Source organism: Hyla sarda, chromosome 5 (assembly GCF_029499605.1).
Source record: "Hyla sarda isolate aHylSar1 chromosome 5, aHylSar1.hap1, whole genome shotgun sequence".
Classification (NCBI taxonomy): Eukaryota; Metazoa; Chordata; class Amphibia; order Anura; family Hylidae; genus Hyla; species Hyla sarda.
This window is the reverse complement of record NC_079193.1, coordinates 10,209,118-10,223,654: the sequence shown is the minus strand read 5'-3', so window position 1 is coordinate 10,223,654 and position 14,537 is coordinate 10,209,118.

Sequence of the window (14,537 nt, the reverse complement as noted above, 5' to 3'; positions counted from 1 at the left end):
TCAGTCACAGATACAGCAGCTGCAGCCGCAGATACAGCAACTTCAGTCACAGCTACAGCTGCAACAACCATCACCTCCGCCGGCTCCTGCAACTCCTCCGCAGCAACCGGCCGCTCCTAAACCCTGCTTGTCCCTGCCGGACAAATTTGATGGGGACCGCAATGATCCTGCCACAGCCACAGTCCAGTCCTTCTTCGCTGAGGTCCGTGGTGTCTTCGAGGAGCCTTCCCGAGCTTCTTCTGCCGAGACTGCCCTGCTGAACCTGGCCCAGGGTGTTTCTTCCGTTGGCGAGTACGCCATTCAGTTCCGTACTCTTGCTTCCGAGTTGTCCTGGAATAGTGAGGTTCTCTGCGCGACCTTTAAAAAAGGCCTATCCAGCAACATTAAAGATGTTCTGGCCGCACGAGAGACTCCTGCTGACCTACATGAACTCATTCATCTTGCCACTCGCATTGACATGCGTTCTTCCGGATGGCGTCTGGAGCTCCGCCTGGATATGGACTTTGTTCGCACGAGGCGTTTTTTCTCCCCGGCTCCTCTCTCCTCTGGTCCTCTGCAATCCGTTCCTGTGCTTCCCGCCGCGGAGGCTATGCAAGTTGACCGGTCTCGCTTGACACCTCAAGAGAGGACACGACGCCGCATGGAGAATCTTTGCCTGTACTATGCCGGTACCGAACACTTCCTGAAGGATTGTCCTATCCGTCCTCCCCGCCTGGAAAGACGTACGCTGACTCCGCACAAAGGTGACACAGTTCTTGATGTCAACTCTGCTTCTCCACGCCTTACTGTGCCTGTGCGGATATCTGCCTCTGCCTTCTCCTTCTCTACTATGGTCTTCTTGGATTCCGGATCTGCAGGAAAAATTTTTTTGGCCTCTCTTATCAACAGGTTCTACGTCCCTGTGACCAGTCTCGCCAGACCCCTCTACATCTATTGTGTTAACAATGAAAGATTGGACTGTCTCGTGCGTTTCCGCACAGAACCCCTCCTAATGTGCATCGGACCTCATCACGGAAAAATTGAGGTTTTTTTCCTCAGGTTCTTTGGCCCCAAGAAGAGGGGGAGACCCAAGGGGGGGGTACTGTTACGCCGAGCGCTCCGGGTCCCCGTTTCTCCCCGGAGCGCTCGCCTCATCCTCGTTGCTGCAGCGCCCCGGTCAGATCCACTGACCGGGTGCGCTGCGGTACCGCCTCCAGCCGGGATGCGATTCGCGATGCGGGTGGCACCCGCTCGCGATGCGCACCCCGGTCCCCGTACCTGACTCGCTCTCCGTCGGTCCTGTCCCGGCGCGCGCGGCCCCGCTCCCTAGGGCGCGCGCGCGCCGGGTCTCTGCAATTTAAAGGGCCAGTGCACCAATGTTGGTGCCTGGCCCAATCTTCCCAATTAGCTTAATTGGCTCCCACCTGCTCCCTGCCTATATCTGACCTCCTCCCATGCACTCCCTTGCCGGATCTTGTTGCCCTTGTGCCTAGTGAAAGCGTTCCCTTGTTTGTTCCTAGCCCGTGTTCCAGACCTCCTGCCGTTGCCCCTGACTACGAACCTTGCCGCCTGCCCCCGACCTTCTGCTACGTCCGACCTTGCTTCTGTCTACTCCCTTGTACCGCGCCTATCTTCAGCAGTCAGAGAGGGTGAGCCGTTGCTAGTGGATACGACCTGGTCACTACCGCCGCAGCAAGACCATCCCGCTTTGCGGCGGGCTCTGGTGAAAACCAGTAGTGACTTAGAACCGGTCCACTAGCACGGTCCACGCCAATCCCTCTCTGGCACAGAGGATCCACCTCCTGCCAGCCGGCATCGTGACAGGAGGGGGCGCTACTGATCACATGATCCCCACTATATACACATAGGAGGGGGAACTACTGATCACATGATCCCCACTATATACACATAGGAGGGGACACTACTGATCACATGATCCCCACTATATACACATAGGAGGGGGCACTACTGATCACATGATCCACACGATATACACTACTGATCACATGATCCACACGATATACACTACTGATCACATGATCCCCACTATATACACATAGGAGGGGATACTACTGATCACATGATCCCCACTATATACACATAGGAGGGGGCACTACTGATCACATGATCCCCACGATATACACATAGGAGGGGGCACTACTGATCACATGATCCCCACGATATACACTACTGATCACATGATCCCCCCGATATACACTACTGATCACATGATCCCCACGATATACACATAGGAGGGGGGCACTACTGATCACATGATCCCAACGATATACACTACTGATCACATGATCCCTATAATAAACACTACTGATCACATGATCCCCACGATATCCACATAGGAGGGGGCACTACTGATCACATGATCCCCACGATATCCACATAGGAGGGGACACTACTGATCACATGATCCCAACGATATACACTACTGATCACATGATCCCTATAATAAACACTACTGATCACATGATCCCCACGATATACACTACTGATCACATTATCCCCACAATATACACTACTGATCACATGATCCCCACGATATACACTACTGATCACATGATCCCCACGATATACACTACTGATCACATGATCCCCACTATATACACATAGGAGGGGGCACTACTGATCACATGATCCCCACGATATACACTACTGATCACATGATCCCCACTATATACACATAGGAGGGGGACACTACTGATCACATGATCCCCACTATATACACATAGGAGGGGGCACTACTGATCACATGATCCCCACTATATACACATAGGAGGGGGAACTACTGATCACATGATCCCCACTATATACACATAGGAGGGGGCACTACTGATCACATGATCCCCACGATATACACTACTGATCACATGATCCCCACGATATACACATAGGAGGGGGCACTACTGATCACATGATCCCCACAATATACACTACTGATCACATGATCCTCACGATATACACATAGGAGGGGGCGCTACTGATCACATGATCCCCACGATATACACTACTGATCACATGATCCCCACGATATACACATAGGAGGGGGCACTACTGATCACATGATCCCCACAATATACACTACTGATCACATGATCCTCACGATATACACATAGGAGGGGACACTACTGATCACATGATCCTCACGATATACACATAGGAGGGGACACTACTGATCACATGATCCCCACTATATACACATAGGAGGGGGCACTACATGATCCCTATAATAAACACTACTGATCACATGATCCTCACGATATACACATAGGAGGGGACACTACTGATCACATGATCCCCACGATATACACATAGGAGGGGACACTACTGATCACATGATCCCCACGATATCCACATAGGAGGGGACACTACTGATCACATGATCCCAACGATATACACTACTGATCACATGATCCCTATAATAAACACTACTGATCACATAATCCCCACGATATACACTACTGATCACATGATCCCCACTATATACACATAGGAGGGGGCACTACTGATCACATGATCCCCACGATATACACTACTGATCACATTATCCCCACAATATACACTACTGATCACATGATCCCCACGATATACACTACTGATCACATGATCCCCACTATATACACATAGGAGGGGGAACTACTGATCACATGATCCCCACTATATACACATAGGAGGGGGCACTACTGATCACATGATCCCCACGATATACACTACTGATCACATGATCCCCACGATATACACATAGGAGGGGGCACTACTGATCACATGATCCCCACAATATACACTACTGATCACATGATCCTCACGATATACACATAGGAGGGGGCGCTACTGATCACATGATCCTCACGATATACACATAGGAGGGGACACTACTGATCACATGATCCTCACGATATACACATAGGAGGGGACACTACTGATCACATGATCCCCACTATATACACATAGGAGGGGACACTACTGATCACATGATCCCCACTATATACACATAGGAGGGGACACTACTGATCACATGATCCCCACTATATACACTACTGATCACATGATCCCCACTATATACACTACTGATCACATGATCCCCACTATATACACATAGGAGGGGGCACTACATGATCCCTATAATAAACACTACTGATCACATGATCCTCACGATATACACATAGGAGGGGGCGCTACTGATCACATGATCCTCACGATATACACATAGGAGGGGACACTACTGATCACATGATCCTCACGATATACACATAGGAGGGGACACTACTGATCACATGATCCCCACTATATACACATAGGAGGGGACACTACTGATCACATGATCCCCACTATATACACATAGGAGGGGGCACTACATGATCCCTATAATAAACACTACTGATCACATGATCCCCACGATATACACTACTGATCACATTATCCCCACAATATACACTACTGATCACATGATCCCCACGATATACACTACTGATCACATGATCCCCACTATATACACATAGGAGGGGGACACTACTGATCACATGATCCCCACTATATACACATAGGAGGGGGCACTACTGATCACATGATCCCCACTATATACACATAGGAGGGGGAACTACTGATCACATGATCCCCACTATATACACATAGGAGGGGGCACTACTGATCACATGATCCCCACGATATACACTACTGATCACATGATCCCCACGATATACACATAGGAGGGGGCACTACTGATCACATGATCCCCACAATATACACTACTGATCACATGATCCTCACGATATACACATAGGAGGGGGCGCTACTGATCACATGATCCTCACGATATACACATAGGAGGGGACACTACTGATCACATGATCCTCACGATATACACATAGGAGGGGACACTACTGATCACATGATCCTCACGATATACACATAGGAGGGGGCGCTACTGATCACATGATCCTCACGATATACACATAGGAGGGGACACTACTGATCACATGATCCCCACTATATACACATAGGAGGGGACACTACTGATCACATGATCCCCACTATATACACATAGGAGGGGGCACTACATGATCCCTATAATAAACACTACTGATCACATGATCCCCACGATATACACTACTGATCACATGATCCCCACGATATACACTACTGATCACATGATCCCCACTATATACACATAGAAGGGGGCACTACTGATCACGTGATCCCCACAATATACACATAGGAGGGGGCACTACTGATCACATGATCCCCACTATATACACATAGGAGGGGGCACTACATGATCCCTATAATAAACACTACTGATCACATGATCCCCACGATATACACTACTGATCACATGATCCCCACGATATACACTACTGATCACATGATCCCCACTATATACACATAGGAGGGGGCACTACTGATCACGTGATCCCCACAATATACACATAGGACTGCCCTCTCCATTATAACAGGGGGATTATTTGACATCTCCAGCTTGTACCCCCCTCTCTCCGCCAGAAACAATAGAACCAGGGACAGAGAACACTTACGGCACAATCATTAGAAGTAAGATATAGGAAGACAAAAGTGACCGCGCCATATAGTATAGTGCGACATAAAGTGCAAAAACAAGACAAATAAATCACAAGGACCAGCACATGAAAGGGACACATAATGAAATGCACAGTGTGAACACGGCATCAAATAAAAAATCAGCAAAAAATAAATAAATACTCGTGCGAGATTACAAAATGTATCCAAACAATATAAATATATCACAAAAAACAGTGATGTCATAATAAAATGCAACAACTCCGCCATAGTGTATGTTGGCCTTCCAGAGAGTCAAAATCTAGTCCCTAGACCAGTGATTCCCAACCGGGGGGCCACAGGATTTTGCCGTGAATTTTTTTATTTCTCGCCCAGGACTGCACGCCTCTGACTCACGGGGTCGCAGAGGGTAAGGGAAGCCCGCTCCGCAGTGCACACAGCGCCCCCCAGCGTCCCCCTCCCTCCTGCGGCGCAGTGAGACGAAAATGGTGCCCTGCTAAACTGAAGAGGGGAAGATGCCGTGGAACTGCAAGCTGCACCTGATTCCCGTGCCGGCTTGCTTAAGGTAGTGTAGCATGTACACCCCCCCCCCCCCCCGTCACCCATGTACACCCCCCCACCGCGACACCCATGTCCACCCCCGTCACCCATGTCTGCCTTGTCCACCCCCCAATCCATCCCTGTCACCCATGTTCACCTCCCCTGTCCATCCCCCAGTCTATCCCTCCAGTTTACCCTGTCGCCCATGTCCACCCCCCTATTCACCCCTGTCCCTTTGTCACCCCTTGTCATCCTTGTCCACCCCCCTGTCTCCCATGTCCACCCCCCTGCCATCCATGTCATCTCCCTTTCACCCATGTTCATCCCCCCTGCCCAACCCTCTGACCACACTCCAGTCTACCCCTCTGTCACCCATGTCCACCCCCTATTCACCCCTCTGTCCCTTTGTCACCCCTGTCCATCCCTCTTTTACCCCCTTGTCACCACTGTCCACCCCTGTCACCCCTATTCACCCCCTGTCTACCCCCCCTCCAATCTACCCCCTTTTACCCATGTCCACCCCCCTATTCACCCCTCTGTCCCTTGGTCACACCTGTCACCCCTTTTAACCCCCTTGTCATCCTTGTCCACCCCCCTGTCTCCCATTTCCACTCCCCCCCCCCCCCCGTTATCCATGTTCACCTTGGCCACCCCTCTGTCACCCCTGTCCATCCCCCTGTCACCCACGGGCAACCCTCTGACAACCCCCCGTTTAGCCCTCTATCACCCATGTCCACCCCCTATTCATCCCTCTGACCACCCCCCAGTCTACCCCTCTGTCACCCATGTCTAACCCCCTATTCACCCCTCTTTCACTCCTGTCCACCCCTCTTTTACCCTCTTGTCACCCTCCTGTCATCCTTGGCCACCCCCATCCATGTCACCCATGTTCACCCTCCATTGTCCACCCCTCTGATCACATCCTTGTCACCCATGTCCATCCCCTATTCACCTGTCACCCTCTACACCCCTCTGTCACCCATGTACACTCCTCTACACCCCTCTGTCACCCATGTACACTCCTCTACACCCCTCTGTCACCCATGTACACTCCTCTACACCCCTCTGTCACCCATGTACACTTCTCTACACGCTCTGTCACCCATGTACACTCCGCTACACCCCTCTGTCACCCATGTACACTCCTCTACACCCCTCTGTCACCCAGGTACACTCCTCTACACCCCTCTGTCACCCAGGTACACTCCTCTACACCCCTCTGTCACCCAGGTACACTCCTCTGCACCCCTCTGTCACCCATGTACACTCCTCTACACCAATTTGTCACCCATGTACACTCCTCTACACCCCTCTGTCACCCATGTACACTCCTCTACACCCCTCTGTCACCCATGTACACTCCTCTACATCCCTCTGTCACCCATGTACACTCCTCTACACCCATCTGCCACCCATGTACACTCCTCTACATCCCTCTTTCACCTATGTACACTCCTCTACATCCCTCTGTCACCCATGTACACTCCTCTACACCCATCTGCCACCCATGTACACTCCTCTACATCCCTCTTTCACCCATGTACACTCCTCTACATCCCTCTTTCACCCATGTGCACTCCTCTACACCCCTCTGTCACCCATGTACACTCCTCTACACCCCTCTGTCGCCCATGTACACTCCTCTACACCCCTCTGTCACCCATGTACACCATTTTATCACCCCTCTGTCACCCATGTACACTCCTCTACACCCCTCTGTCACCCATGTACACTCCCCTACACCCCTCTGTCACCCATGTACACTCCCCTACACCCCTCTGTCACCCATGTACACTCCCCTACACCCCTCTGTCACCCATGTACACTCCTCTACACCCCTCTGTCACCCATGTACACTCCTCTACATCCCTCTGTCACCCATGTACACTCCTCTACACCCCTCTGTCACCCATGTACACTCCTCTACACCCCTCTGTCACCCATGTACACTCCTCTACACCCCTCTGTCACCCATGTACACTCCTCTACACCCCTCTGTCACCCATGTACACTCCTCTACACCCCTCTGTCACCCATGTACACTCCTCTACACCCCTCTGCCACCCATGTACACTCCTCTACACCCATCTGCCACCCATGTACACTCCTCTACACCCCTCTGTCACCCATGTACACTCCTCTACACCCATCTGCCACCCATGTACACTCCTCTACACCCCTCTGTCACCCATGTACACTCCTCTACACCCCTCTGTCACCCATGTACACTCCTCTACACCCCTCTGTCACCCATGTACACTCCTCTACACCCCCTCTGCCACCCATGTACGCTCCTCTACACCCCTCTGTCACCCATGTACACTCCCCTACACCCCTCTGTCACCCATGTACACTCCTCTACACCCCTTTGTCACCCATATACACTCCTCTACATCCCTCTGTCACTCATGTACACTCCACTACATCCCTCTGTCACCCATGTACACCCCTCTGTCACCCATGTACACCCCTCTGTCACCCATGTACACTCCTCTACATCCCTCTGTCACCCATGTACACTCCCCTACACCCCTCTGTCACCCATGTACACTCCTCTACACCCCTCTGTCACCCATGTACACTCCTCTACACCCTTCTGTCACCCATGTACACTCCTCTACACCCCTCTGTCACTCATGCACACTCCTCTACACCCCTCTGTCACCCATGTACACTCCTCTACACCCCTCTGTCACCCATGTACACTCCCCTACACCCCTCTGTCACCCATGTACACTCCTCTACACCCCTCTGTCACCCATATACACTCCTCTACACCCCTCTGTCACTCATGTACACTCCTCTACATCCCTCTTTCACCCATGTACACTCCTCTACATCCCTCTGTCACCCATGTACACTCCTCTACACTCCTCTGTCACCCATGTACACTCCTCTACATACCTCTGTCACCCATGTACACTCCCCTACACCCCTCTGTCACCCATGTACACTCCTCTACACCCCTCTGTCACCCATGTACACTCCTCTACACCCCTCTGTCACCCATGTACACTCCTCTACACCCATCTGCCACCCATGTACACTCCTCTACACCCATCTGCCACCCATGTACACTCCTCTACACCCCTCTGTCACCCATGTACACTCCTCTACACCCATCTGCCACCCATGTACACTCCTCTATACCCCTCTGTCACCCATGTACACTCCTCTACACCCCTCTGTCACCCATGTACACTCCTCTACACCCCTCTGTCACCCATGTACACTCCTCTACACCCCCTCTGCCACCCATGTACGCTCCTCTACACCCCTCTGTCACCCATGTACACTCCCCTACACCCCTCTGTCACCCATGTACACTCCTCTACACCCCTTTGTCACTCATGTACACTCCTCTACACCCCTCTGTCACCCATGTACACCCCTCTGTCACCCATGTACACCCCTCTGTCACCCATGTACACTCCTCTACACCCCTCTGTCACCCATGTACACTCCTCTACATCCCTCTGTCACTCATGTACACTCCACTACATCCCTCTGTCACCCATGTACACCCCTCTGTCACCCATGTACACCCCTCTGTCACCCATGTACACTCCTCTACACCCCTCTGTCACCCATGTACACTCCTCTACATCCCTCTGTCACCCATGTACACTCCCCTACACCCCTCTGTCACCCATGTACACTCCTCTACACCCCTCTGTCACCCATGTACACTCCTCTACACCCTTCTGTCACCCATGTACACTCCTCTACACCCCTCTGTCACCCATGTACACTCCTCTACACCCCTCTGTCACCCATGTACACTCCTCTACACCCCTCTGTCACCCATGTACACTCCTCTACATACCTCTGTCACCCATGTACACTCCCCTACACCCCTCTGTCACCCATGTACACTCCTCTACACCCCTCTGTCACCCATGTACACTCCTCTACATCCCTCTGTCACCCATGTACACTCCTCTACACCCCTCTGTCACCCATGTACACTCCTCTACACCCCTCTGTCACCCATGTACACTCCTCTACACCCCTCTGTCACCCATGTACACTCCTCTACACCCCTCTGTCACCCATGTACACTCCTCTACACCCCTCTGTCACCCATGTACACTCCTCTACACCCCTCTGTCACCCATGTACACTCCTCTACACCCCTCTGTCACCCATGTACACTCCTCTACACCCCCTCTGCCACCCATGTACGCTCCTCTACACCCCTCTGTCACCCATGTACACTCCCCTACACCCCTCTGTCACCCATGTACACTCCTCTACACCCCTTTGTCACCCATATACACTCCTCTACACCCCTTTGTCACCCATATACACTCCTCTACATCCCTCTGTCACTCATGTACACTCCACTACATCCCTCTGTCACCCATGTACACCCCTCTGTCACCCATGTACACTCCTCTACACCCCTCTGTCACCCATGTACACTCCTCTACACCCCTCTGTCACCCATGTACACTCCTCTACATCCCTCTGTCACCCATGTACACTCCTCTACACCCCTCTGTCACCCATGTACACTCCTCTACACCCTTCTGTCACCCATGTACACTCCTCTACACCCCTCTGTCACCCATGTACACTCCTCTACACCCCTCTGTTACCCATGTACACTCCCCTACACCCCTCTGTCACCCATGTACACTCCTCTACACCCCTCTGTCACCCATATACACTCCTCTACACCCCTCTGTCACTCATGTACACTCCTCTACATCCCTCTTTCACCCATGTACACTCCTCTACACCCCTCTGTCACCCATGTACACTCCTCTACATCCCTCTGTCACCCATGTACACTCCTCTACACCCCTCTGTCACCCATGTACACTCCTCTACATACCTCTGTCACCCATGTACACTCCCCTACACCCCTCTGTCACCCATGTACACTCCTCTACACCCCTCTGTCACCCATGTACACTCCTCTACATCCCTCTGTCACCCATGTACACTCCCCTACACCCCTCTGTCACCCATGTACACTCCTCTACACCCCTCTGTCACCCATGTACACTCCCCTACACCCCTCTGTCACCCATGTACACTCCTCTACACCCCTCTGTCATCCATATACACTCCTCTACACCCCTCTCACACCCATGTACACTCCTCTTCACCCCTCTGTCACCCATGTACACTCCTCTACACCCCTATGTCACCCATGTACACTCCTCTACACCCCTCTGTCACCCATGTACACTCCTCTACACCCCTCTGTCACCCATGTACACTCCTCTACACCCCTCTGTCACCCATATACACTCCTCTACACCCATCTGTCACCCATGTACACTCCTCTACACCCCTCTGTCACCCATGTACACTCCTCTACACCCCTCTGTCACCCATGTACACTCCTCTACACCCCTCTGTCACCCATGTACACTCCTCTACACCCCTCTGTCACCCATGTACACTCCTCTATACCCCTCTGTCACCCATGTGCACTCCTCTACACCCCTCTGTCACCCATGTGCACTCCCCTACACCCCTCTGTCACCCATGTACACTCCCCTACATCCCTCTGTCACCCATGTACACTCCCCTACACCCCTCTGTCACCCATGTACACTCCCCTACACCCCTCTGTCACCCATGTACACTCCTCTACACCCCTCTGTCACCCATGTACACTCCTCTACATCCCTCTGTCACCCATGTACACTCCCCTACACCCCTCTGTCACCCATGTACACCCCTCTGTCACCCATGTACACTCCTCTACACCCCTCTGTCACCCATGTACACTCCTCTACACCCATCTGCCACCCATGTACACTCCTCTACACCCATCTGCCACCCATGTACACTCCTCTACACCCATCTGCCACCCATGTACACTCCTCTACACCCCTCTGTCACCCATGTACACTCCTCTACACCCATCTGCCACCCATGTACACTCCTCTACACCCCTCTGTCACCCATGTACACTCCTCTACACCCCTCTGTCACCCATGTACACTCCTCTACACCCCTCTGTCACCCATGTACACTCCTCTACACCCCTCTGTCACCCATGTACACTCCTCTACACCCCCTCTGCCACCCATGTACACTCCTCTACACCCTTCTGTCACCCATGTACACTCCCCTACACCCCTCTGTCACCCATGTACACTCCTCTACACCCCTCTGTCACCCATATACACTCCTCTACATCCCTCTGTCACTCATGTACACTCCTCTACACCCCTCTGTCACCCATGTACACTCCTCTACACCCCTCTGTCACCATATACACTCCTCTACACCCATCTGTCACCCATGTACACTCCTCTACACCCCTCTGTCACCCATGTACACTCCTCTACACCCCTCTGTCACCCATGTACACTCCTCTACACCCGTCTGTCACCCATGTACACCCCTCTACACCCCTCTGTCACCCATGTACACTCCTCTACACCCCTCTGTCACCCATGTACACTCCTCTACACCCTTCTGTCACCCATGTACACTCCTCTACACCCCTCTGTCACCCATGTACACTCCTCTACACCCCTCTGTCACTCATGTACACTCCTCTACACCCCTCTGTCACCCATGTACACTCCTCTACACCCCTCTGTCACCCATGTACACTCCCCTACACCCCTATGTCACCCATGTACACTCCTCTACACCCCTCTGTCACCCATATACACTCCTCTACATCCCTCTGTCACTCATGTACACTCCTCTACACCCCTCTGTCACCCATGTACACTCCTCTACACCCCTCTGTCACCCATATACACTCCTCTACACCCATCTGTCACCCATGTACACTCCTCTACACCCCTCTGTCACCCATGTACACTCCTCTACACCCCTCTGTCACCCATGTACACTCCTCTACACCCCTCTGTCACCCATGTACACCCCTCTACACCCCTCTGTCACCCATGTACACTTTTCTACACCCCTCTGTCACCCATGTACTGTCACGATGCCGGCTGGCAGGTAGTGGATCCTCTGTGCCAGAGAGGGATTGGCGTGGACCGTGCTAGAGGATCGGTTCTAAGTCACTACTGGTTTTCACCAGAGCCCGCCGCAAAGCGGGATGGTCTTGCTGCGGCGGTAGTGACCAGGTCGTATCCCCTAGCAACGGCTCAACCTCTCTGGCTGCTGAAGATAGGCGCGGTACAAGGGAGTAGACAGAAGCAAGGTCGGACGTAGCAGAAGGTCGGGGCAGGCAGCAAGGATCGTAGTCAGGGGCAACGGCAGGAGGTCTGGAACACAGGCTAGGAACACACAAGGAAACGCTTTCACTGGCACTAAGGCAACAAGATCCGGCGAGGGAGTGAAGGGGAAGTGAGGTGATATAGGGAAGTGCACAGGTGTAAACACTAATTGGAACCCCTGCGCCAATCAGCGGCGCAGTGGCCCTTTAAATCGCAAAGACCCGGCGCGCGCGCGCCCTAGGGAGCGGGGCCGCGCGCGCCGGGACAGAACTGACGGAGAGCGAGTCAGGTACGGGAGCCGGGGTGCGCATCGCGAGCGGGCGCTACCCGCATCGCGAATCGCATCCCGGCCAGAGGCGGTATCGCAGCGCCCCGGGTCCGTGGAACCGACCGGAGCGCTGCAGTGAGAGGAGTGTAGCGAGCGCTCCGGGGAGGAGCGGGGACCCGGAGCGCTCGGCGTAACATGTACACTCCTCTACACCCCTCTGTCACCCATGTACACTCCTCTACACCCCTCTGTCACCCATGTACACCCCTCTACACCCCTCTGTCACCCATGTACACTCCTCTACACCTCTGTCACCCATGTACACCCCTCTTTCACCCATGTACACTCCTCTATACCCCTCTGTCACCCATGTACACTCCTCTACACCCCTCTGTCACCCATGTACACTCCTCTACACCCCTCTGTCACCCATGTACACCCCTCTGTCACCCATGTACACTCCTCTACACCCCTCTGTCACCCATGTACACTCCTCTACACCCCTCTGTCACCCATGTGCACTCCTCTACACCCCTCTGTCACCCATGTACACTCCCCTACACCCCTCTGTCACCCATGTACACTCCCCTACATCCCTCTGTCACCCATGTACACTCCTCTACACCCCTCTGTCACCCATGTACACCCCTCTACACCCCTCTGTCACCCATGTACACTCCTCTACACCCCTCTGTCACCCATGTACACTCCTCTACACCCCTCTATCACCCATGTACACTCCTCTACACCCCTCTGTCACCCATGTACACTCCTCTACACCCCTCTGTCACCCATATACACTCCTCTACACCCCTCTGTCACCGATGTACACCCCTCTGTCACCCATGTGCACTCCTCTACACCCCTCTGTCACCCATGTACACTCCTCTACACCCCTCTGTCACCCATGTACACCCCTCTACACCCCTCTGTCACCCATGTACACTCCTCTACACCTCTGTCACCCATGTACACCCCTCTTTCACCCATGTACACTCCTCTATACCCCTCTGTCACCCATGTACACTCCTCTACACCCC